Here is a 23,913-nt window from a genome sequence, read left to right as displayed (position 1 = left end):
AGCAATAAATACATTAATCTGATGCTGGTCAAATAAGTGGGTTTTATTTAACTGTGATTCTAACCATACCAACCCCATGTCGTGGGGTATCACAGAACACAAGTTGCATACGTCCACTGTAACCAAAAAGGTTTCATCAGTGATACATACACCATTTAATTTTTCTAAGAAATGCCATGAATCTTTTGTAATACAAGTTAACTGTCCTGCTGCTGACCCCTCTGTGGTGTCTGCGGCCTCTGATAAGCTGTTTCAATTGCTTCATTCATCCATGTTACTGCCTTCTGACAGTAGAACCATGGATAGGCTGGGTAAGAAGGTCTATACTTCGGCTACCCTTGCTTTTAGGGCTATTAATTATCAGACCCATATTTCTAGGTATGTCTTGGCTCTTCTTTCTCAGGCTTGTCAGCTTTTTCTGATCTTCCAGACTTTGAGCTTTCCTTGCTTGGGACTTCCTCTCCGATAGTTCAATTCTCTCAAATGTAGTTATGAGGCAGCAGATGCCTCTTCTAGGGCTGCTGCTTTTGGTTCAGTACTGAGGAGGTATTCTTGGCTTAGGCTTCAAACTTCACCCAATGTTATTAAGGGTAAGTTGATGGATGCTCCTCTGGATAATAAACTTGTGTTTGGGAAAGCAGCTGCTGGTTTATTTAAGTCTCTTCAGGGTTAGGGGAAGGCTTTACAAGAGCTCAAATATATCTTTGTTTCTCCTATTCCTACATTTTAGCAAAATTGCCCTTCTAAGCCAGTCTTTGTAGGCAATCTCACCCCCCTTCTAAAGGTATAAAGAGTGGTAAATGAACTCCTCCTGCTAAGGCCACTCAGACTGCAGGGATTCGTAAGCCTTCCTTTCCTGACAAACCAGGTGCTGTCTGACTACCCACCTGTTCCCAGCCACATTCCTCTTTCTCTTTGTCTTTGTCTTTCTCTTCCTGTTTGGCTCCACATCACCCATAATTCTTGGGTTCTGTCAATCATTCAGCAGGGGTACTTCATGGTCTGGATTTTTCACCCTCCTTTTATGGGCATTCCTCAGCCTCCTTGGGAACAATTTCCTTTTTTCCCAGAGGTTTTTTGAGTCCTATTGCCTCAGGGCACTATTCAAGAGGTGCCTGTCTCCCAAAGGGGCAAAGGGTTGTAGTGACAAATGTTTCTAGTGCCCAGGAAAAGGAGGTACTTGGAGACCTATTTGAGACCTCTCCCATCTAAACACTTTCCTTGAAGGTGCCTTCCTTTCGGATGTTGTCCCTTTTGTCCCTTTTTCCTCTCTTACTCCCTCAGGTCTTTCTGGTGTCTCTGGACCTCAAGGATGTTTATCTCCATATTCCAATCCATCCTCTTTTCAGGAAATGTTTGCATTTCTCTGTTGCTTCCTGGCATTTTTAGTTCTGTGCTTTGCCGTTTGGCCTTTCTACTGCCCCAAGGGTATTCACCAAATGCCTCACTCCTGTGATTGCCTTTTGGAGGTATCAAGGGATCCAAATCTTTCCTTATTTGGATGACCTGCTGATTCAGGCTTCTTCTCCAGAGGTCCTTTTGCAAAATCTTCATTTTACCATTTCTCTACATTGAGTCTGGGGTTCAAGATAAACTTCAAAAAGTCTTCTCTGATTCCTTTTCAGGATTATGTCTTTCTGGGTTGCAGGATTCAAATAGTGCCAATGCTGGCATCCATGCCTCCTCCAAAAGCCTTAACTCTCATTTCTTTCTTTCATACCCTTCTTCCCCTGACCTTCATTACAGCCAGGGAGTTTCTGAGAGCTCTGGGGTTCATGACTTCCACCATTCTGATGTTCCGTTTGACCAAACTCCACATGAGGAAGTTCCAGTGGTTTCTGAAGCCAGTGTGGCTTCAGCATGTGCATCCTCTAGACTTTCCTGTTCCTCTTCTCCCATGTCTCAAGAAAGAACTTCTGTGGTGGATTCAGCAGTTGTCTCTGAATCCAGGCTCCCTTTTCAACCTCATCTTCTCTCTCAGGATCTTTTCACAGATGCTTCAGATGTGGGATGGGGAGCAACGTTTGGCTCCCTGAGGGTTCAGGGAGTGTGGTCGCCTCATCAGCAGGAGAAGCCCATCAATGTCAAAGAGATGAGGGCTCTTATGCTGGCTGTTCAGGCCTTTCATCCTCTCTTCTCTCTGGGGCCTCTCAAGGTATTCACAGATAATACCACAGTCATGTGGTATATCAACAAACAGGGAAGTACAAGATCTTACCGTCTTTGCTGACTGGCACTTCTGGTATGGGATCTGGATATCCAATATCAAGTGACTCTTCAGGCAGTTTATATTCCTTCAGATCAGAACATTGTAGCAGACTATCTGAGCAGATCCTTCACTCATTCCCATGAATGGATGCTTCACAAGGATGTGTTTCTGAACACTGTTCACCAGTGGATACTCCTCAAGTAGATCTCGTTGTCTCCCCTCTGAACAGATAACGTCCTCTGTTTTGTGCCAGAGTCGCAGGTCCTCTTGTATGGAAGGCGGATGCCATCTTCTTTTCTTGGTAGGGGACGTTTCTTTATGCCTTCACTCCCTTTACTCTCATTCTGAGAGTCCTGTTCAAGATTCAACAGGATGCTCCCAAAATGTTGCTGGTGACTCCCTCTTGGTCGTGACAGCATTTGTTCCCTATACTTCTGCATCTAGCCAAGGGCATTCATCACAAGTTACCTCACAGGGTGGATCTCCTCACACAAGACAAGGGGTCTCTCATCCATCCCCACCTGTCCACGCTTCAACTGACACTGTGGGTGATAGGGTTTTGATCCCTCATAGACATCTTTTTTCTGAGGATGTGCTGCAAGTTCTGCAGGAGGCTAGGAAACCTACTACTAAGAAATCCTACTTGTCTAAATGGAAGAGATTTTCTATTTGGTGTCTTTCCCGTGTCCTGGACCCACTTTCTGTGGATGTTCCTTTGGTTCTCTCTTATTTGTGCGAGTTGCTCAATGCTGATTTGGCCTATTTTTCTAGTAAGGCCCACTTATCAGCTCTTTCTGCTTGTCTGCCTTTAACTCCCCTGTTAGCTTCTAGATTTGAGGCTAAGGAATTTCTTAAAGATGTCCTTAATATTAGACTTCCAAGGAAGCCTGTTGCTCCTCCCTGTGATCTTAATTTCATTCTGGAAAAATTGAGCCTGCTGTTTCAGCTTCCTTGCAACATTGTTCTTGGAAGACAGTTCTTTTGTTAGCTCTCACTTCTGCCAGATGGGTGTCTGACTTGCAAGCCCTTAGAGCTTGTAGACCTTTTTTGATATTTCATGAGGACAGGGTGTCCTTGCGTACTAATCCTTCTTTCATGCCCACGGTAGTTAATGAGTTGTCACTTAATCAGTCTATTAATTTTCCTACTTTTTTCCTGTCTCCACAATCTGACAAGTACAGGGTGCTGCATACCTTAGATGTGCATAGACAGCTCAGACTTTATTTGGATAAAACTAAAGCTATCAGAAAATCTGACCAGTTGTTTCCTTTCATCCTCAGTCTTTAGGGTTGGCTGTTTCTAAGCAAACTATTTCCTCTTGGATTTCAAAGGCTATTTCCTTTTGTTACACTTTTCATGGAGAGAACCTTCCTTCTTCTGTAAAGGCTCATTCTACTAGAGCTGTGACTTCTTCTGGTGCTTTTTTCAAAGGCTTAGATCCTAATTGTATTCTTGAAGCTGCTACCTGGACTCCTGTGCATACTTTAACCAGACATTACCAGTTGCATGGTATCTCCAGAGCTAGTTCTGGTTTTGCCGATGCTATTCTTCATGGCTTCTTGAAGGGCTCTACTGCTGCCTCTTCTTCCTAGGTTTCTTCTTCAACTTTGGCACTCTCCCATTTGTAATGAATACTGCAGTGGTGAATTTAAGGACATAGTACAGTTGTGTAAAAGCTTACCATAACAGTAGATGTCCTTGCCTTCACCCCTACTTTATTCACTCCTTCCCTCCATCCCCCTACTCTTTTTTTCCTTCCTGGATGTGCAGGTTCTCCTTGGTTTTCCTTGGTCTGCTGTATCTACTGGGGCAATCATTTCTGAGGATGGTATGCCTGAATGTCACCTTTATACCCTACGCTACTCGAGTATGTAGGTGATATTCAGCGTACCTTAAAGCAATGGTAGACTTTGGTAATCTGGCCGGATGGTGGGTTTCATGGCAGGGAATCTTATTAGTAATGAATACTGCAATTTGTAATGAATACTGCAGCGGTGAAGACAAAGACATCTACTGTTATGATAAGATTTTACACAACTGTACTTTCTTCCCTGCCTGAAGCAGACTGCTCAAGCAACCTTGGTGGGTATGCTTGCCTCTTGGCTCTTAGTAGCTTCATGAGGAGTGATGTCTGTAATGTTCATTTCTTTTACTTTTCTGGAACTCTCCTCTTCTCCATTGTCACTTTTCTTTTACTTTTCTGGAACTCTCCTCTTCTCCATTGTCACTCAGAACTTCACAGTCAAACCAGAAGTGTCCAGCTTTACCACATTTCTGCATAAAATCTTACATTCTTTTATTGACTGGTACATATCTCCACACTGAGCCTAGCACCTTTCAGGACATACTTGCATTAAGTGTGTATCTGTACAACAACAACAAAAAAAGAGTTGTGTTGACCACAATATTTAAACAAAGCCTTTTTTACCACTAATAATTGCAATACTAGAAAGATGTTGTATTTTTCTATTCATCCACGTTTAATAAAGCCCAAACGTACCATGCTCTATACCATAGCTTCCCATCAAACAAGTTTAAACAGTTCTGTTCAAAATCTCCTTAATTCTAGTTCAGTCACTTCTGTAGCCCTAAAATTCACTATTTGCTTTTGCTGCATAGTACGTCTACTTGACACCACACAATCATTGCAAGGAAAGCTTTTTTTTTTTTAATTAAACACAGTCAGGAACTTTAATAATGTACATAATGTACGTAAGTGCTCTTCCTGTTTTAGCCACTATGTGCACTGCTGCTCTCTTTCTTTTTGTCCACTCAGCAATAATGTATTTCCAGTCACCCAGCAGTGACTACAGCATATGTTGTTGTCAGTTGTAAATTATTTGCTAATGCACATATCCCTATTTATTTGTTCAACAACTGTTTGCACTTGTAAATGCTCTGGAATCTTAGGCAGAATCACCATATTTTAAACATGCTGCTCTCCAGTTCCCTCTTCCTGTGCATTACTGAAAATTCTTTCTCTACTTCTCTCAAATGTAAGGCAAATTTCCATTACCAGACCAAGATAAAGCCATTTCATCAGATGGTTCTTTATCTGCAGTTAAATATTGTAAAATTTCATTTTCCAGACCTCTTTCTTGAAAAAGCAACTTTTGTTTGTGGTAAAGCCTGAGTCATAGCATTTGTATTATCCACTGCTTCTTTCAAAATCAGCAGCTCCATCCATAAAAAATTTCTCTCTTCATTCTTTGTGCTTCACCCTATTCCTGTATAAGCCCTCTAGTCACACCAACAGGAAAAAAGTAATGGGGCTTCCCAGGTTCCCTAGCCAAAAAAAACCTAGTCAGTATGAATGCTATGCACTTCTATTTTGGCCACAACTTTGAGATGGAATTGGAGGCCCAGGAGATGGATTGATTGCAGATTTGGGGTAGTCAAGAATGGAATGGATAAGCATCTGAATACAATGGTCCTAATAAACCTGTCATGTCTGACAGCCTCCCATTCTGGCAATTGGAAAGACAGACACACCCTGACTACCTCAATTAAACAGCTGTAAGTCAATGCCTAAGAAAACAGAGTACTGTCTTCCGGGAGAAAGGAAAGATGTACCCATAGTTTTTCTACTGGACAGCAGCTATTACAAAGGATGCCACATCATCTACACTGCTTACCAGAACCTCAAGTTATTTTGTTCAGAGTGCCTAAACAGTTGAGAGATGTTCTGCTTCATTTGAAAGAACAGGCTCTGTGGAGCCTGAAATTTTATCCAAACTTTCAAAAGAATTGCCTTTGCTCTCCTGCTTTTCATCTTTTACAGAAGGTCCAAAAAGTGAGGTTCCCTTGAATACTACGTTCATGAATATATTCTTTCTAGAACTCATCAAATTCTGTTAAGTGCAGTTAAGTATTGCTATGGAAAGTCAGGCCATGCCTGCCACAATAGCAGATCTACCCACAGTACTGTGGGCCAGGCATTGTCTACTTAGCCACAGAATCTAAGGCTGTCATTAAGAATTGTAAGTTAGTCTTGAGCTTGAATTTGGCCACCTTTCCAGCGTATAACATTTTGTCAATCAGCTTCCTCTGGAACCTTAATGTGCAAGTCATGTATTTTAATCCCCTCGAAGAGAAACTGAAGGATGAAAACAAACGGCTTCCTCATCCTACATAGAGCTCTAGATTTTTTATTAGGAGGACAGATACCATTGGATTGAGGCCTGAGGCTTTCTTCAGAGCAGCTAATGTAATTAAGTCCACAACTAGATTCTGTGATCATATTGGTCAGTCCTTGGAATACCAGAGGCTATTGTCAGGCCTCTTCAAAACTGGAGCCACCATGCTGTTTTTTTAACTGTATACTAGAGCACCAACTGAATCATCTCATCACTTTTGTGAACCATACAAGAAGACAACCTTGGAGGTTAAAGGGTTTCAGCTATGGTGCACTTGGACTCAGAAGAGGTATCTAAGGTTCATATTGGCATAACTTGGATGAGCTCTTAAATTTTCTTATACTTTAGTGCATCAGGCAGTAAGAGAGGATCAGACTCCATGTCATTATCTACTGCTAGACCTGACTTTTCCAGGGAGTCAAAGGGATTTCCGTTGTATAACGCCTTACCTCCTGGCCTTTGTAAGGAGGACTATGAGGCAGAGGAAGACTGAAGGTCAACCACATTCCAAATAATCCCGTTTACCCACCTGGGTTTACTGACCCAGGCTAGTTGAGGGTGGATGGCAGAAGACCAGCCAAGAGTTGTCCCAGGAGAAAAAAAATGAATTATTGCAAGAAAAGCTCATGCAGGGAAATTATGACCACCAACATTGAGATCAGATCTGTTGATCCCCAAATGACTAATGCTGGACATAAAAGTTCTTGACACAGAGACCACAAGGGTCAACCCCTGCAGCTAGGAGAACTTGCCAATCCTAACCATTGAGGTCAAACCAGATGTGAGTAACATGGTCAAGGTCAGCTGTCTTGATGTTAACCTTCAGAAGGTTGACACTAGAGTTGAAATACATGGCTGAGAATAGCCAGAGGAGACAAGTTTTTGAAGTTGAGGGAGGCACTGGCCCATAAGGAGTCAATGTCAACAGAGAAGTTGCTATTAGAGTCATCAAGATTGAGGGTATAGACTGCAACAGGAACCATTAAATGTTGATATTAATGACAACTGGTTGAGTGATGGTCTCAAAGAGACTGGAGCTCAAATCAAGCTCAGTGAGGTGAGGTCTGGATCAAAATCAGAAAACCTGAGCATAGAAGGTACTCTAAACCTCCTGATATTAGTGTAGGAAGACACCTAGGACCACAATTGCCACATGTTAAAAAATGGCTACCATAGCATTTTGTAGCTAATCTTAACAGAAATGGACCACCAGGACACAATATATGCCTCCAATGCAGGAAGAGGAGGACAGCGGATTGTAGGATCTGACAAAACATCAGAGACACTGTCTGAAGGAGGAAGGGTGGCAAAGGGAGTCTTTCTGAGATGAGATATACTTTACATGTGCTTGAGCTTAGCAGAAAGAGGCTCAACATTTACATCACTATCCTGTCAGAAGTAAGGCAGTAACATAAGAAACAGATGACTCGTGCTTCTTTACACAGTTATACTACCCTTGTCATATGACAACTTTATGTTCAACTGTTCAAGGACTTCAGAAGATGAAGAAAAAACCTTAGGTAGAGAATCCAAAGAAAAGGTAGCCACAAGTTTCCTCTGTTCAAGCCTATTTTTCTCTCTCTAAAGTGGGTGTGATGGCTAATTTTCAGAAAAATTAGTGTCTCCAAGATATTTTATATATTTAACATGTTTATCTTGCACGAGTTTTTTCACCACATTTACATTTCTTACAGGATTGAGGATCCTATTTCTTCCCCTGGATTAGAGAAAAATAGAGACAATGCACCAAGAGAACTAGGAAAGATGCAACCTACCTACACCAAAATAAGCAAACTAGCAGGAAACAATGCTAATCAGTAACAGCAAAATGAAAAGCCCTGACTGGGGAGTTAGGAGAACAAAGCAGGAGTCAAATTTGACAAACCTTTCCTAAAAAAAAGCAGAAAAAATAGCACTCTGGGACTGTTTTAATGTGCAATCCAACTTTAAGGAGGGGTTAGAGAGATATGGGCTGTGGTCCATGGGTGCACAGCAGTATGGGAAAGCAAGATGGGCTAAGCTAGCATGCGAAAGTTTTAGGTGACAGGCTAGGGTCTGCCAAGTCTTAGTCCTAGAAGACTACAGACACAAAAATCCCCAAACTGTATCATTAGATATGGCTGGAGAATTTTATTTTCATTAACCTTTAGCAGACACATGCATGGTAGATAAAACTTTCTCAGATTACTATTGCATTTTTTACCCAAAATATCTGATGGCTGACTACTCACTTTCCATTTTTTGACCAGGGTAATGGTACCATACACAGACCCACAAATCTTCTGCAACAGAGACAGGGAGAGGGGGTGATTATTAAAATGAAATTTCCAAGACCATCTAACTTTAAGTACATAGCTTTTCTATCAACTAAGGAGATTCAGTCTTTGTGAATCCTTATGACAGGGGGTCTCACTGATCTTTCTGGGTTGTTGGCTTACTAGACAATGCTCTTACCTCAGCCACAATACAGAATGTGTATCTGGAAATTTCTAACAAAGGTCTACAATAAAAATAAAGTTACTATTGCATAGATTCCATGTAATAATCTTATATGGGGGGCAGCTACTGAGGTAGCAACAGCTGGAAGTCAAAGGAGCCTTTGGCAAGCTTAGTAACTCCTTATTATAATTCATAGGTGTTTACTAGGCTAACGACCACATGGGCCTTTTTAAGCCTAGCCATGTATCCCAAATCTCTGACAAGTTCTGATACCCTTGATAAGTGTAAGATGGGGCTTGGGAGATGAAACATTTACAAGCAGGGGCCTGGGAGATGAACCATTAAAAGTAGTCTGTGTCCATTAGAGACACAGATACCAAGCCAGGGATGAATTTCCTGTTCCCCATCCAATTGTTCAAGTTGCACTTGAATTGGGTTAGGGAGGAAATCTGCTTCACATAGATGGGGAGTCTGTTCCAGGGACGGGGTAGTCTCTGGGATACATACCTGTCTCTCCAGCAGGTCCTATTTAAATCACAGGCAAGGTTTAAGTCTTTAGAATGGGTAATTTTGGTGCTGTTTGTTTTGCTGATATGCAGGAGGTCCATCAGTGTGGGGTCTGGCAATGCCCTGAATGCCGGGCATATCTCCCCTCAAAAGCCTGTAGGAAACAGAATAAAAGGATAGGGCCTTGAGGTGGTCTGCATAAGAATTGTACTTACTCCCTGTATTCTTTTAGTGAGTAACTTCTGTGGAAGTTCCATTTGTTGGATATGCCTGGTTAGGCACATTGGAAAGGGAGCATTTTACTCAATGACAGGTCTGATGAATGCTGAATACAGTGGAACAATGACTTCCTTGGACCTAGATGCCATACCTTTGTGTATAAGTTGCTCAACATAGAATGATGTCCTCACTACTGTAGATATATGATGGTCAAAGGCTAGATTATTGTCTATGTGTGTCTACAAGTCCCTGACTCCTACGTCAACTCTAGGGGTGTGTCATCAATATGATAGTTACCAGGGGTGGATGACTTCCCGAAGGATAAATTAAATAGCACTTCCAGAGTTCCTGATAGGTCATGTTTCATGCTATTTAGAAGGAATCCTGGGATATTGTCTGGGTCCATTGATGCAGTGTTCTTGGCCCAGAGAGAGCATTAAGGACCTGTTTGATAGTGGTAGCAGGGGGAGTTATATTCAATGGTATTTCCTGGTGGAAGGTTGAGGGGGAGAAAGGGCTAAAGTGCTGGAGCCAAGTTTGTCAGCCAGTAGGTTTGTTATATCTTCTGGCTCAGTATAGGTGGCTCCATTTACAATCAGCACTGCACACAATTGTGTATTGCTTTTGAGGTTGCAGACATAGCTAAAGAATGCATTGTGTTTGTCCTTGGCCTAGGAGGCCAAATTTATCTCAAATTTGGCTTTGGTAGACTTTATTTGTCCTTTGAGGTGTTTGTTTAGTTTGATAAGGGTGCTTCTATCCTGCTGGGAGCTGCACCTCCCAATTTTTGCCATGATTTTCTTCCTTCTGTTATACAACCCATTGATTTTGTGATTCCACAAAGGTGGCTTGTTTTTTGAGTTAGTTCTGTACTTCCTGGTTGGTACAGCTGCCTTTATGCAGCTATTAACATGCTTGTATACGGTTTTCTGTGAACAGTTCTGCATAGGAAATATTATTCTCAAGGTTTATGGGGCTTTAAATTTTGCCAGGTTATCACTTAATAGCAGGAACTTAGCCTTCGAGTAGTTCCTGAATATTCCAGGGTTAGTTGGAAGTCCAGGTTTTATTTTTACTTCAATAGAACATTTTGTGGTCTGACCTTACCAGAAAAGACATTATACTAGGTGGTGTGCAGCACTCTCACATATTAGTGAACACCAGATCCAGTATGGTTGCACCCCTTGTTGGTGTACTGATGATCTGGTCCAGGGAGTTTGTGTTTCAAAAATCCAGGAGTCTCTGTGTCTGTATGTTTGGTGTCATACAGGATTCCCAGTTAAAAGTGGGGTAATTAAAGTCACCAATGAATATGGTACTGGTTTGGATGGTGAGTGTTTCCAGTAAGTTTAAATACATGGTATGGGTTTCCTGGGTCATACAGGGGGACTAATAGCTTGCAAGGAAGTGATATTGGATTTTGCCTATGGTAATTTGAACATGGAGTAGCTCAAGTACATTGTCCTATTTGACCAACCTCAAGGTATATTTGTTTTTTATGTAAATCGAGACACCCCCACCTTTAGTCCCTTTTTTGTGTAGTAGTTTGTCTAAATGTGTGGAAGGCATTATAACCTTGCACTGTCGAGTGCTCTCCACTGCTTTAAATCATGTCTCAATGACCACATGCCAGCATTATCTAGGGTGAAGAGAGCTTCTAGGGAGTAGAGTTTTTTTGTTTAGGCTCCTAGTATTGAGCAGTAATATTTTTAGATTTCCTTAGTTTTGACTTGCTATGTCAGAAGTACTTTAAGTTGGCATTGCCTGAAAAGGGCACTATGGGGAAAGACAATGTTTTAACTAATATTCAAAAGCCTAGAGGGGAGAGGTGGAGACCATTCCTGGCAAAGCAGCATGGTCTGTTGACCATCTCCTTCCATGCTGACAAATACTGCACCCCCTTATAATTACACCAGAAACTAAGCCAATTATTAAAGTCATTCTTTTGTTTGTATTGTGGCATCTTCCTTGGAGAAGGTAAAATGCTGCTCAATGCTATGCTCATACCAATCTGGGACGCATATTCTGAGAGCTCCATGATGTCTCTTTTCATATAGTCTAGGGATGTAAGTATCAGGTCATTTACATCCACATGGACTAAGTCATACTGGTACTTGTGGTCCAATGACCTGAGTGCATGTGTAATGTGGCAGATCCTAGCCCCTGTTAAGCAACTAACCGCAACTTTCTCCTTACTCAGCCTGGTGAGAGGGACATCAGTGTGTCTCCAATGACCAGCATGTTGGATTGTGTGGTGGCTTGCCTTATGGGCTTAGAAGTACAGGCTCCATGAAATGTGACTGCATGTGTTGATGTGGGTGTTTGTTTTGAAAGATTGCATTTGCGGCTGCTGAGAGTACTTATGTGTACTTTGTCTAGGAGGTCTTTGGGTTTAGGAAGGTTACATTTAAGTGCCTCAGCATATGTGGGTCTACATGTCTGCTTTAAACTGTGGGTGACGAGTGCAGAGTGTGTACTGCTGACAACCTTAATGACATTAGCAGTACTTTTATGTGAGAACTTTGCCTCCAGTGACATTGTGTAAATACATCTTTCACATACCATATCAGTTTGAGAATTAATTGGTTGCCAGTAAACATGAGGCAATTTCTACACTGCCTCAAGATGCTCATATCCACTAAGCTGGTAACAGAGATATCCATGGGAACAGAGTCATTGATTAGACAGTTGGAGTGAGAATATAAAGCAATGTCAGGAGTATCCGGATTGCAACTCTGGGGACAGTGGTTGTCACTGCAAACTAGTTGTCCTGTGTGCAGCTAGGTACTGGTAAAATTTCAGTCTTGCTTTTACAGGAAAAATGTCACTCAACGTGCCTGTGTCAATGCAGGGCACTACCAAACACTTGAGGGGAAACTAATAAACATACCCTGGAAATTTAAAGATGAAGTATTTACAGGTATTCTGAAGTTAGAAACAAATCAAGTGGTTCTTGCTGAAAACAAAAAATTAGTTTAGCAAGAATGATAAAAATGGGGGAGTTGTGTGAATGCTTACTGCCAGGCTACCACTAGTGCTGGTCTCACCACAGCTTCACTCTGCTGGGATACAATGCTCCTTTGCTTCTTCTCTCAGCAGAAGCAAAATATCAGCACCGATCCCAAGATGAGAAGCAGGTCACAGTTGGTTGTTTATCCACAATCATGTCCCAGATGATGAAAGGGTCTGTAGACTTGTTGTAGCCTTTTCCTGGTAAATTCTTGGAATACCAACCAGACCAATTGGGAACGTCAAGCACAAACATTCACTGCCCAACCGGAAATCAATGCACTCGGGTCCTTCTCTCACCAGAAGCAGAATATAAGCAGAAATTCCAAACTGTCACCTATGAAGCAGTTATTAGGTTTTCTGCTGATCAGCAGTCTCCAGGAAATAATGTCCTTGTACTCCTTCTCTCACCATTTGAATCCAGAAGCACTACAGAAGCACTAATCCGAAGATGACTACTGTGAGGCAGAATATGGGCTCACCAATAATTGGTGGTTGTGCAATAGATGTTGCAGCTTTTCATAAGATGGAAAAAGATGGCTAATATCTTAAGCACTGCAGTATGCACTAAGCAGTTAGATATGAAATGGGGTAACTTAAGCTTTAGCTATCTAAATGGAGAGCCAGTAATATTAAAAGAGAAAGACAAATTGAAAGGGGGTGAGCACTTTGTATTCTGGTTCTATGGAATACAGTGAGATGGTCAGTAAATTTAAATAGTTGAAGGGGAGTGATTTCACAAAATGATAATTTTTTTGTACTTACAACAGCCAATGAAAGGGGAGAGGGAGGAGATATGTGGTCAAATTAACAAAAGGGGCAGGCAACTAGAAAGACAGCTGAGTTTAAGAATACAAGAGCACCAGGGTGGGAGAGTGGGAACATTTTCTGTGCGACTCACAAGAGAGACAGCTGTAGTCTCTTTCCTAGTCTAAATATGATATGCAAATAAAAGCAGAATACAATAAACCCTCAGTTAACTGGAACTCAAGCAACCAGCAAAAAATATCGAAGAAACACAGTACAATTTTCATGTGTTGCACTTTTGTTTTCTACCCGCAGAAACATACCTTAAGTTTTTAGAGTTTTAAAAAGGACGACGGGAATAAATTCTCTCTCTCCCCAGCCTGAGAACAAGTCAACCAAACAAATAGTATAGGATACAATATTAGTCACAGTTATCAAGAAAAGTGTTTTCATTGTTATATACTTCAAATTTGTAGATGCTTCTGGTTGAAATGAAGGAGGAATTAGTTTCTCCAGAATGAAGTATAATTTCCAAGGGGGAACATCTTCCAGGATTAGAGGACGCAAGAGAAAAGCAACCTTAAGAAAAGCCTTGCACACCAAATGGAGGCTAAAATAACGTATCCTGCCTGCCATTAAAGCAGGAAATGATAGCTAGATGTACCTTAACTGAAAAGTATTTTAGGCCTAACTCAAAATTTCTAACAAATAAGGAAGGTCTATAAAATAAAGGGCTGAAAATAGATCCAGCACTTAGAATTCTTCTTCCACATCTCTATATGGCTTTCTTGGAGTACAGCATTTTGTGAGATAAGATAAACAACTTGTGCAAATCTATAAAAAAAAAATTGATTCAATGTCCTCAATAGAACTAATGGAGCCACACTGCTATCTCTGGTGCTCAGAGGTCTGGATGTGTCCTGCCAAAAGCGTGGCACACAAAAGGTCCCTTCTTGGGCAGTCTGAGAGGAAGTTCCAACTGAAACCTCCTGAGAAGTGGAAGTCACACTTTTCTAAGCCAAACCAGAGTAACTAAAATGAGCTTGGCCCTGTGAATCCTGGCCTTCTGTAGGAATTTCATCATCAGAGAAGATGAGGAAAAAGTAAAGCAACTCCCATCCAAGGCCATTATTGAACTGATGCATCCCTTCTCTCTCCACTTGATGGAGGAATCAGTAAGCAAAGATAACTGACCAGGAAACCCCACAAAAGAAGCAATGTCCAGGCAAGTAACTAGACTGAATGACCGCACATCAACAGGCAGTGGTTAAGTTTGTCCACTGAGTTGGCCACTTCAGAAATATGCAAGACAGTCAGAAAATAATTAGTTGTGACTGCTTACTCCCAAATTCTCATCATTTCCTGACAAAGGGGGGGTGGGAAGACTTCATTCCACATACCAGACTACACTCACATTGTGTAAATAAACAAACATATTCACAAGAGGAAGAAAGTATTGTTACAATCTGAAAACAGGGTCTGAAATGATAGATGCTGGACGCTACTCTGAAGCAGAAGAATCTTCTTGATATTTCAGCAATGTTTATGTGCAGACTAGCATCCTAGAAAGAGCACATCCAGTTTTCTCTTGTTAAACATGAGAGGATAGACTGCACCATAATTAAATGGCCTTTGGGATATAAGTGTCTGAAATGGCTGAGATCCAGTATGGGCCAAGTGTCTGTCACCCATGAAACAAGAGTCTGATTCCCTGACAGGGAGTAGGTGTGTGCTTTTCTTTTAAGCATAACCTGGATGACTGGTTGGGCAATTTAAAATACATCCAGGGTCTGGCTCCTCAGGCCCTCATTGAAAAGCGTAGAACCTAGATACTAAATACACCTCAGGCCTGCCTCTCAAGCCCTCACTGAAGTGGGTTATAACAGAGTATTAACTATTCAGGTCTGTGAGTACAGTAGAGAGTTGATCATCCGAATGCCAATTATCTGAAATTTTAATTATCTGAACACAGCCTTCCAAAGTTTTCAGGTAGGAAAAAGCATAGTCTGAATATGTTATATGCATTCACTTGTGTGTGTTTTTTGAGCCCACTCGTGTGTGAAGAATATTCTTTATTGTCCACTGCAATTGCTGAATGGTTGAAAAGTGCATTTCCTGTGTGCATAAAAAAACAAGATTTTAGAAGTTTTTTATCCAGTTCAATGTATGTTTGATTATCCAAACTACTCTAGTTCCCAATTAGTTTGGATAATCGACCCTCTACTGTATTTAACATTTGGAATCTTGTGACTAGGCTGCAAATAGTCTTTAAGGATCAATAGCCTAGTATTAGCCTATGAATCCATGGATGGTACTTTTAAGTTTGAGTGGTTGTACCTCTTTTCTCATGTGTACTTTCTGATAAGGTTGCATTTCTGGCAAGGGATCATTTTGATTTCAAGTTGATGGTATGAAATATCTGATATAGGTGGAGCGGGAGTCAGGAACTACAAGATCCCACCTTTGAGGAACATCAGTGTCCCTGAGAACATTCAGACCCATGACCATCAGACCAGTGAAGTGTTGGAATATGAGCAATGAGGACTGAGGAGTGAATTGCTGGTATATGAACAATGAGGACTTACCAGAAACAGGCTCTTGATATTGCAGGTTTAGTAAGATATGCTGAGAAAGTGGCTTCTTTGCATGCTAGAAAAAGGAGTACTGGGGAGAATGAAAGGTGACTCCTATGGTTGAAAGTGTTTGCCCCTTCTTCCTACCATGGAGATGCCGATTTGTTTCTGGCACAGAGAAATAAGGGCTTTTGAAAAGTGCAAACATAAATGAGGTCTATATCATATGTTCGAAGTTTTATAACTTTAAAAGTTAAATTATCAAATTTAAATGTTCAAAGTTATAAAACATTGAACATATATATATATATATAAAAAGAAACCCAAAACTAACAGGTGTATGCAGGAGGGCAAGCCTCCCTGCACCCCCCACGCCCCCTGCTCTTTAAATATACCAACTCCAAGACTGCACTACAGTGCAGTAAGGGAAATCTTCCCTTTACCGCACTATAGTGCGGTCTCCAAGTTGGTATATTTAAAGAGTGGGGGGTGTGGGGTGTGCATGGGGGCTTGCCCCCCTGCCTACATTAGTCAGGTATGTTCCGTTTTTTTGTTTGTTTTTTTATTATATGTTCAAAGTTTGAAACTTCGAACATTTAAATTTGATTATTTAAGGTTCGAAGGTTTCATACTTTGAGCATATAATATAGACCCCCCCCCATAAATGTTGCTTTAGTACCTTCATCAAAGTAGCTAAGTGTAGCCAGGAGTGTCTACACATTGCAATCTGTGTCAAAACTCTGTGTTTTGGTGCCTTCAGTTAGGCACTCTTCTTTGGTGCAGCCCCTTGTGTACTCCTCTGCCACTGGGTACAGTCACTAGAGATGCCTCTATCTCAGGATAGGGGGCGCTTCAGTGGACAAACAGTCCCAGAGAGAGCTTTCCTGGAATCACTCTAGCACACCAGTATCCTGGAGATGTGAACGGGCCTGCCCACCATTAAGTCCTTACGGTACATTTGTCCTCTTGGGAAGTCTGATGGACATCTTGATGGATCCATAAGGTCGATGTTCTGCAGTAAGTAATATTTCATCTGAAATGTTCCATTGGATAGCATCTGTGTGACAAAATTCAGTATAGTGAAGCACACTGTAAATAATGGGAAAATGTACTTCAGCAGTCTGCCCACAACCCAGGATTTCCTAGTGGATAGGGAAATAGAGTGGTGGGGTTTCTCCTCAGAGTGCCTGTAGAGACAGTCACAGTTGACTTATGGATTTCTGACCAGATAGCCCAGTCTGGCAGAGGTCAAAAGATTTTAACTTTTCTGGACATTGGGATAATCCAGACACCATAGTCCCAAGTGCAACTATAGCATAACCACCAAAAAGGATGCCTGGTGAAAATAAGCAGCCTGAAGTCTCTTCTGAAGTAAAAAGGTTCCTGAAAAGACAAGTCATTAAACTGCAGCATTTGAAGAACTTCAGTAAACTTAAGATCACCAAAGAAGGCGCTGCATAGGTAGGGGTCAGCTGCAAAAGGGCAACAACATAGTCCCTTGAGAAGTTTGCACTGGACCATGATAACAGTATAGAATGGCTCTGCCAGCTGTCTATCCAGAGTTGGATGGGTGTGTGCTAGAACAGACAGCCGTGTTACAAAAGGCTAAATCACTGAGAAAGGAACTAGTGTGGTCAATACAGGGACAGGTAAACAGGCCTGTGCTAAAGGAGCCAATGTCTTGCCACTTGATGTCATAAAACCAGCTTGTCTCAGCAGAGAAGGACCCAAAGCCAAGGGAAGTGGCATTAACTCAGTGCTGGTAGAGCACTCTGGGAAATGTGGGTTCGGAGAATGACGTCCTGGTACAGGAAGCAGGGACCCTGCAACATCCCTGGGGTCTATCCAGAAATGGGTACTCACATCTGATCTACCTTCATACCTCTCAAAATGTAAAGGAGGAGGCAGGACAGACACCAGCTGTGTTGAAGCTTCATAATGGCCTTGTAAAGCTGGGATAATTGTTGCCATGAAGATCAGCAGCCCTACTGAAGGGAAGTGTGGGTTGGGCAAAAGGCTCCTTAAGGTGCAACATGCATTAATAATGCAAGAGAAGCAGGTTCTGACATAGAACTTATCACCACTTATAATGAAAGAGATCCAAAGTATGGTAAACACACAATATGGCTTTATTTCAGTTGAATTAAAGTGCATAAACTGAAAATTCACTGCACTGCTCAACACTTCAGAAACTACCATTTGCTGGAAATAATATCACTGAACAAGAAGAGAATAGTTCTATTATGCCACTTGTTGCTAATTCTGATAACACTGAGGAAAAAAAAAAACAAATTCACAACATACAATGAACTGCATATTTAGAGTAAAACTGCTGCTGCACAATTCATGTATACTGAAGATGGATCATAATGTATTCCCATTGATTAACTTGTGTCTCATGTATAACATGTTTAAAATGTGCCTATCAGGTAAGCAATGAAGTGACAACTCAGAGCTGTGAAGTGAAGTAAAAAATGAAGGCTTTGAGGACTACAGTCATACAAGTCTAATTCTTTTAAAGTTTTCAGTAGATGTTTATTAAACAAGTAACACAAGTTTCAAGGAAGACTCACTCAGACCAGATTGATCCTGTATTACATACAACTTTATTGTGTTCTAGTAATACAAGCAAACATACAGACTTTGATGCTTCCAGAAGTACACAAAATAAAATGGCTACAGCAGAACTACCTCACATATCACATAAAGAAACAGACAGAAATCAAGACAATGTGGTTCTAATAAATTTGTAGCTCAGAGTGCTGCAGTTTGTTAAAATTCATTGTGCTATTGGCAGGGAAATGTATCATCATCATCATCACTAGACTCACACTTGTTAGCGTCTTCTTTTCCTAAACAAGGGAACTACTGATGGCATGCTGGGAATCAAACCAGTCATTGTCACTAATATTAACCATTATGGCAAACTACCAGCCAACTTCCTAACTAGTGGGACCAATATGAGCTAGATCAACAAAATGTAGGGTTACCTTCAGCAACCGTTAAACTTGGGAAGTAAACTGAACATTTTAAACATGGCCACAGTACTAAAGGATGGTTATTGGGGGGGAGTAGGCTGCAACGGGTAGAAGTAACAGTATTTTTTCATCATTTACAATACTATGGAGATTGAACAAGCAGTCCTGAATTAAAAAGGGAACTGCACCCTTGCAAACATCTTGAGCAAACCACATATTTGCTTTGTTCACACATGTGACCGAGTACAATATTACAAACATTTACACTGAAATCTGCAAAGAAGTGGAGTAAGACAGATGAAATGGAGTTTATAAACAGTGAAAGTGCTTACTATACGAGGTGGCAATAGTGGCAGTTATAGCCATTTCTTTTTTAAGCAGTTAAATGAACTGATCCTTCTAACCATTTTCAGACATGAGCTGTGCCATAAAGGTAAGACATAGATATACATATTAAGATCATTGAAAGAAATAGACTGCAGAAGGTCAATAAAACCCAAAAAGTCACAAGTTTGATAAAACAAATGAACACAGTAATTAGGACTGCCCATAGAGATCCATGAGATATAGCAGAAGTAAACAGGATATATTACTGTGCTCCTAAATTAATAACTGATAAAGTTCTACCACAAGAACACAGGATAGCGAGGGAAAGGAAGGGGAGAAAGTGAATACCATCATGGAAATATTGAATAGAGAAAACTATAAAGCAATTAAGACAAGACATGTCACTGTTAGAAGAATAAAGAAGAGGGAATAGATCAACAAAAATACTAAGAAAGAAAGGTGTGATAAAAGCAATGCACAGTATTAAAACAGACCAGGATCTATCACGCACTATCACAAATAAACTAAAGATTTCAGCACAGGTGAAAAAACTTAGAAGATACATGGATAAATATAAAGGAAAAGTATAAAATAAGCAATTTATTGATGACCCAAAAATGTTTTATAGATAATTGGGAAACAAGGTAAAAGGAATTGAAAGACCACCAAAAAAAGAAGAAATAGATACATTTTGGAGAAGCATCTATGAAGATCCTGTGGAGCATAACAAAGATGCTAAATGGATAGAAGAAGTAAGAGAAAGAATAAGAAGTTTAAAGGTACAGGATACGAAATGGGATGAAGTAACAGCCAGTGAGACTGAAACAAAGTTAAGCAAAGCCTCTAACTGGAAAACCCCAGGCCCAGATGCAGTACCTAACTTTTGGTTAAAAGCATTAACATCTTTGCATGAAAATTTAGGCATGAGTTGTTGTTGTGTCTTCCGGTTAGGGGTCGCCACAGCAGAACTCCGGCCCGCTAATGTTTGGTAGTGGATTTTTACGTGCCAAGTTACCAGCCCTGATGCACAACCTTCAATGAAGGCATGCCCATTCACGCATGCCTCCACACAGAAGATGCTCTAGCTGAAAATCAAACGCAACAACGTCTTGCTGTAGGCATGAGTAAGAACTATTTATATGCGCACCCTAAACAGACACCAACCTGGCTAACAGGAAAAACAATATTCCTACTTAAGAGTGAAGCTGCAAGCTACCCTAAAATTCTAGACCAATAACTTGCCTTCCGATGACATATAAACTAGACACGGGAATTGATGCTGACAAGAGCTTATAGTCATTTAGAAGAAAACTCAATTATGGCAGTAGAACAAAAGGGCAATAAAAGAGAGTCATATGGAACAAAGTATAATTTGTTGTTAGAGTCATAGTGGAGAACTGTGAAGAGGGAAAGAATCTAAGTATGGATTGACTACAAAAAAGCATTTGATAGTATCCCACATTCATGGATAAAAGAGTGCTTAAAAATGTATAAGATAGATACACCCTGCACTGATCGGCTACATTACAGTGACCATAAAACAGTGGCAGACCACTTTGCAATTAAGCCATGATAAAGGACAAAGTATTCATTCCTGGGATAAAAATTCAAATTCTAGGGTGACACTGTCACCTCTGCTATTCTGAGTGTAAAGACTTCTCATCTTCCCTCTTTCAATGATTTAAAACTGCATAGCTCATCAGATGAGGAACTGAAAGCACAACTGCAGGTTGTTAAAACTTTTTCAGATATAAGAATGTCATTTGGTCTTGATAAACATGCAAAGTAATCTTTAAAGCAGGAAAACTGCAACACCAGGATAACATCAGTTTGGGACAAGAATGTGATATAAAAGAACTTGAGCAAGAGGGAGTGCATAAATATTTGGTAATTGATGAAGGATAAACAATAAAACATGAACAAATGCGCATAAAACTTAGCAATGAATATTTTATAAGACTTAAATTAATCCTGAAAACAGCACTGACAACTAGGAACAAAAGCCAAGCTATAAACCAATTTGCTCTTCCTGTCCTAACTTACAGTTTTGGAATGACTGACTGGCTCCAAAACACGTTGTATAGATTAGATAGGAAAACAAGAAGGATGCTTCAATCTCACCAAATGATTTATAAAAATCATTACATACCAAGATTATATATTCCCCGTTCCGAAGGAGAGATAGGTCTCCTTGAAACTGATTACATGATTCCACACATATCTGCCGACTTCACAAGACCCAAACATAGTGAAAGTTTTGAAACATGAGGAGAATAAATCTAAGATGACTTCTCTGTTTAATCTAGCAGAAACATATCGGCATCAAGCAGGAATAGAAATCAAACTATAAGTAGATAAAAATCAGGCAGCAACTGAATGTGCCAATAAACAAAAGAAAGAATATAATGTGAAAGATCAGATGAGAAGGCAAAAAATGTGGAAAATGCATAAATATAGTTGCAAGCATAGAAAACTTCTGGAAGAACCTGATGTTGATCAGGAACGAATGCAGGAATGGTTAAGCAGAGGTGAATTCAAACCAAGAGAAGAAAGGTTAATATTGGTGGCCCAAGATAGTGGGCTATGTACACGCTGGTTTACAAAGTCCATTGAACATGTGGGAGAAATAGACAAATGCAGGTTTTGTACAACCAAATTGGAAAAAGTCACAAATCTCGTTGCTGGTTGTGATAAATTAATAAAACAGCAAAGCTTTCGGATTACAAATCCTTCTTCAGTGTTAGAATACCTATACTGAATTCTAAAACCTTAAATAGTCAATTAAACAGTCACATGATAACAGCCAGTCTATAAACACAAAAATATACAATAATCATTTAATTACTTTAAAATTGTTTCTATGTATAAAAGTATATTTTATATATATAGGCTGGCTGTTATCATGTGACTGTTTAATTGACTATTTAAGGTTTTAGAATTCAGTATAGGTATTCTAACACTGAAGAAGGATTTGTAATCCGAAAGCTTTGTTGTTTTATTAAAGTATCTGGCGTTTATCTGGAGTTGTATTTACTGGATTTGTGCACCTGGCTACAGTTTCAGCTTTATCACTGTCCTGACCTTATTTTCTTTTGATAAATTAATGGCAGAAGGACTATATACTGAAAGTCATAATAATGTGGCAATACTGTTGCACTGGGGATTCTGCAAATATTATGGTCCTGAAATAGCTGAAAAACACTGGAAGCATGAGCCACAAAGCGTCATAGAAAATGATGAAGTTTATATCACACGGGCTCACCCATTACCAGCAGTTCAAAAGACAGATACTAGAAAACTGGATATAGTGGTCCATGAAAAGAAGACAAAAGTAGCATTGATCATTGAAATCGCCAAAGTGTGTTGTGTACAGAGAGAGACACAAAGTTATAAAATATCAAGATCTGCAAGCAGAAATGAGAACAATGTGGAAGAAAGATACCCAGACAGTTCCAATAGTAGTAGGAACAACAGGTCTTATAAAAAAGAATCTACAGTCATATTTAGATATCTTACCAATCCATGTAACCCTGTACGAATTGCGGGAGAAGTCATTACTGGGAACATTGCGGGTACTAAAAGAGCACTTTTGGCTGACATCAAAGATTGAAATAATACTAATTTCATGAACTTTAATCATACTTTGACATAGGAATGGGGTCCATTCCTGTCATGGTATTAGTAACCCACAAGATTTGGAGAAATTAAAAAGTAAGAGCTAATACACTACAGTTTGGCAGTTAATGCAGAAGATAAACACCATGAGCTGTTAACCAGCTGCTATCTGTGGTCTAAGGATTCATGACCCCAGCCTCCATTTGCCTACTCTGTGACCCAAAGCTAGTCACTTAACTAGGCCATACACTGGCGTAACTGGGAAAATGGTTTAGGTTCCTGAATGGTCTCCTCTGCCATATAACAAGTAACTACGTATAAACTTATATGTTGGCATTTTGGAATAGCAGTCATCATGTTTATGCAGAGACATGGAAAATGAAGCACCTGGAAAATACTCCAGCAGGGACATACGAAAGATGTAAGCTTCATATAGTAACAAGAGGTACGACCTGCACTGTGAAATCTTAACCACTGAACCACTAAGGTTCTCCAATTGCAAAAAGGTATGCACAGCATATTACCAACCATATGTGCGTTTGTGTGTGTGAGATACTGAAATTATACAATAAAAAGGGGTGCAACAGAATTATTTCTTTCTGAAAAATACAGCAGTCCAATACTGCTAATAACTTTTACACAGCCACTTTCGGTACACATATTAACTTGATACACTTCAGATCTTTGTAACAAGCTGCTTGGCCTGCCAAGAAAATTATGCACTGTTAAGGTACACACACACGACTTCAAGCCACTGAATGAATACAAAATCATACTTGACTGAGACATCTGAAGAATATTGCCCAGCACTGAAAACTGTGAGCTTCTTCTGTGGCAGTGAAACTTTCACAAGATATGTAATCATCAAAATACTGTCATAACCACCACTTGTTGACATTTTTAAATAAAAATGACACACCAAAGTGAGCTATGTTCAGTGCAGACTCAACCGACCACACAACTACTACAAAAACGGTTGGCTAGGGTTCCATGGTGCGGAGCTAAGAAACCTTAACTGTAATCCAGTGAATTCATGTTTGAGTAACAGTTCCAGGTGGCCACAGGTGAAAGTCCAATGTTAGCTCACGTATCCTGGGGTGGGGAGGTGGTCAGAGCAATTCAGGATAAACAACCCAAAGCTAAATAAAGTAGAA

The sequence above is a fragment of the Protopterus annectens genome, chromosome 2.part0, assembly GCF_019279795.1.
Source record: "Protopterus annectens isolate FY-2018-M chromosome 2.part0, PAN1.0, whole genome shotgun sequence".
Lineage (NCBI taxonomy): Eukaryota > Metazoa > Chordata > Ceratodontiformes > Protopteridae > Protopterus > Protopterus annectens.
This window is presented reverse-complemented; position numbering follows the sequence as displayed.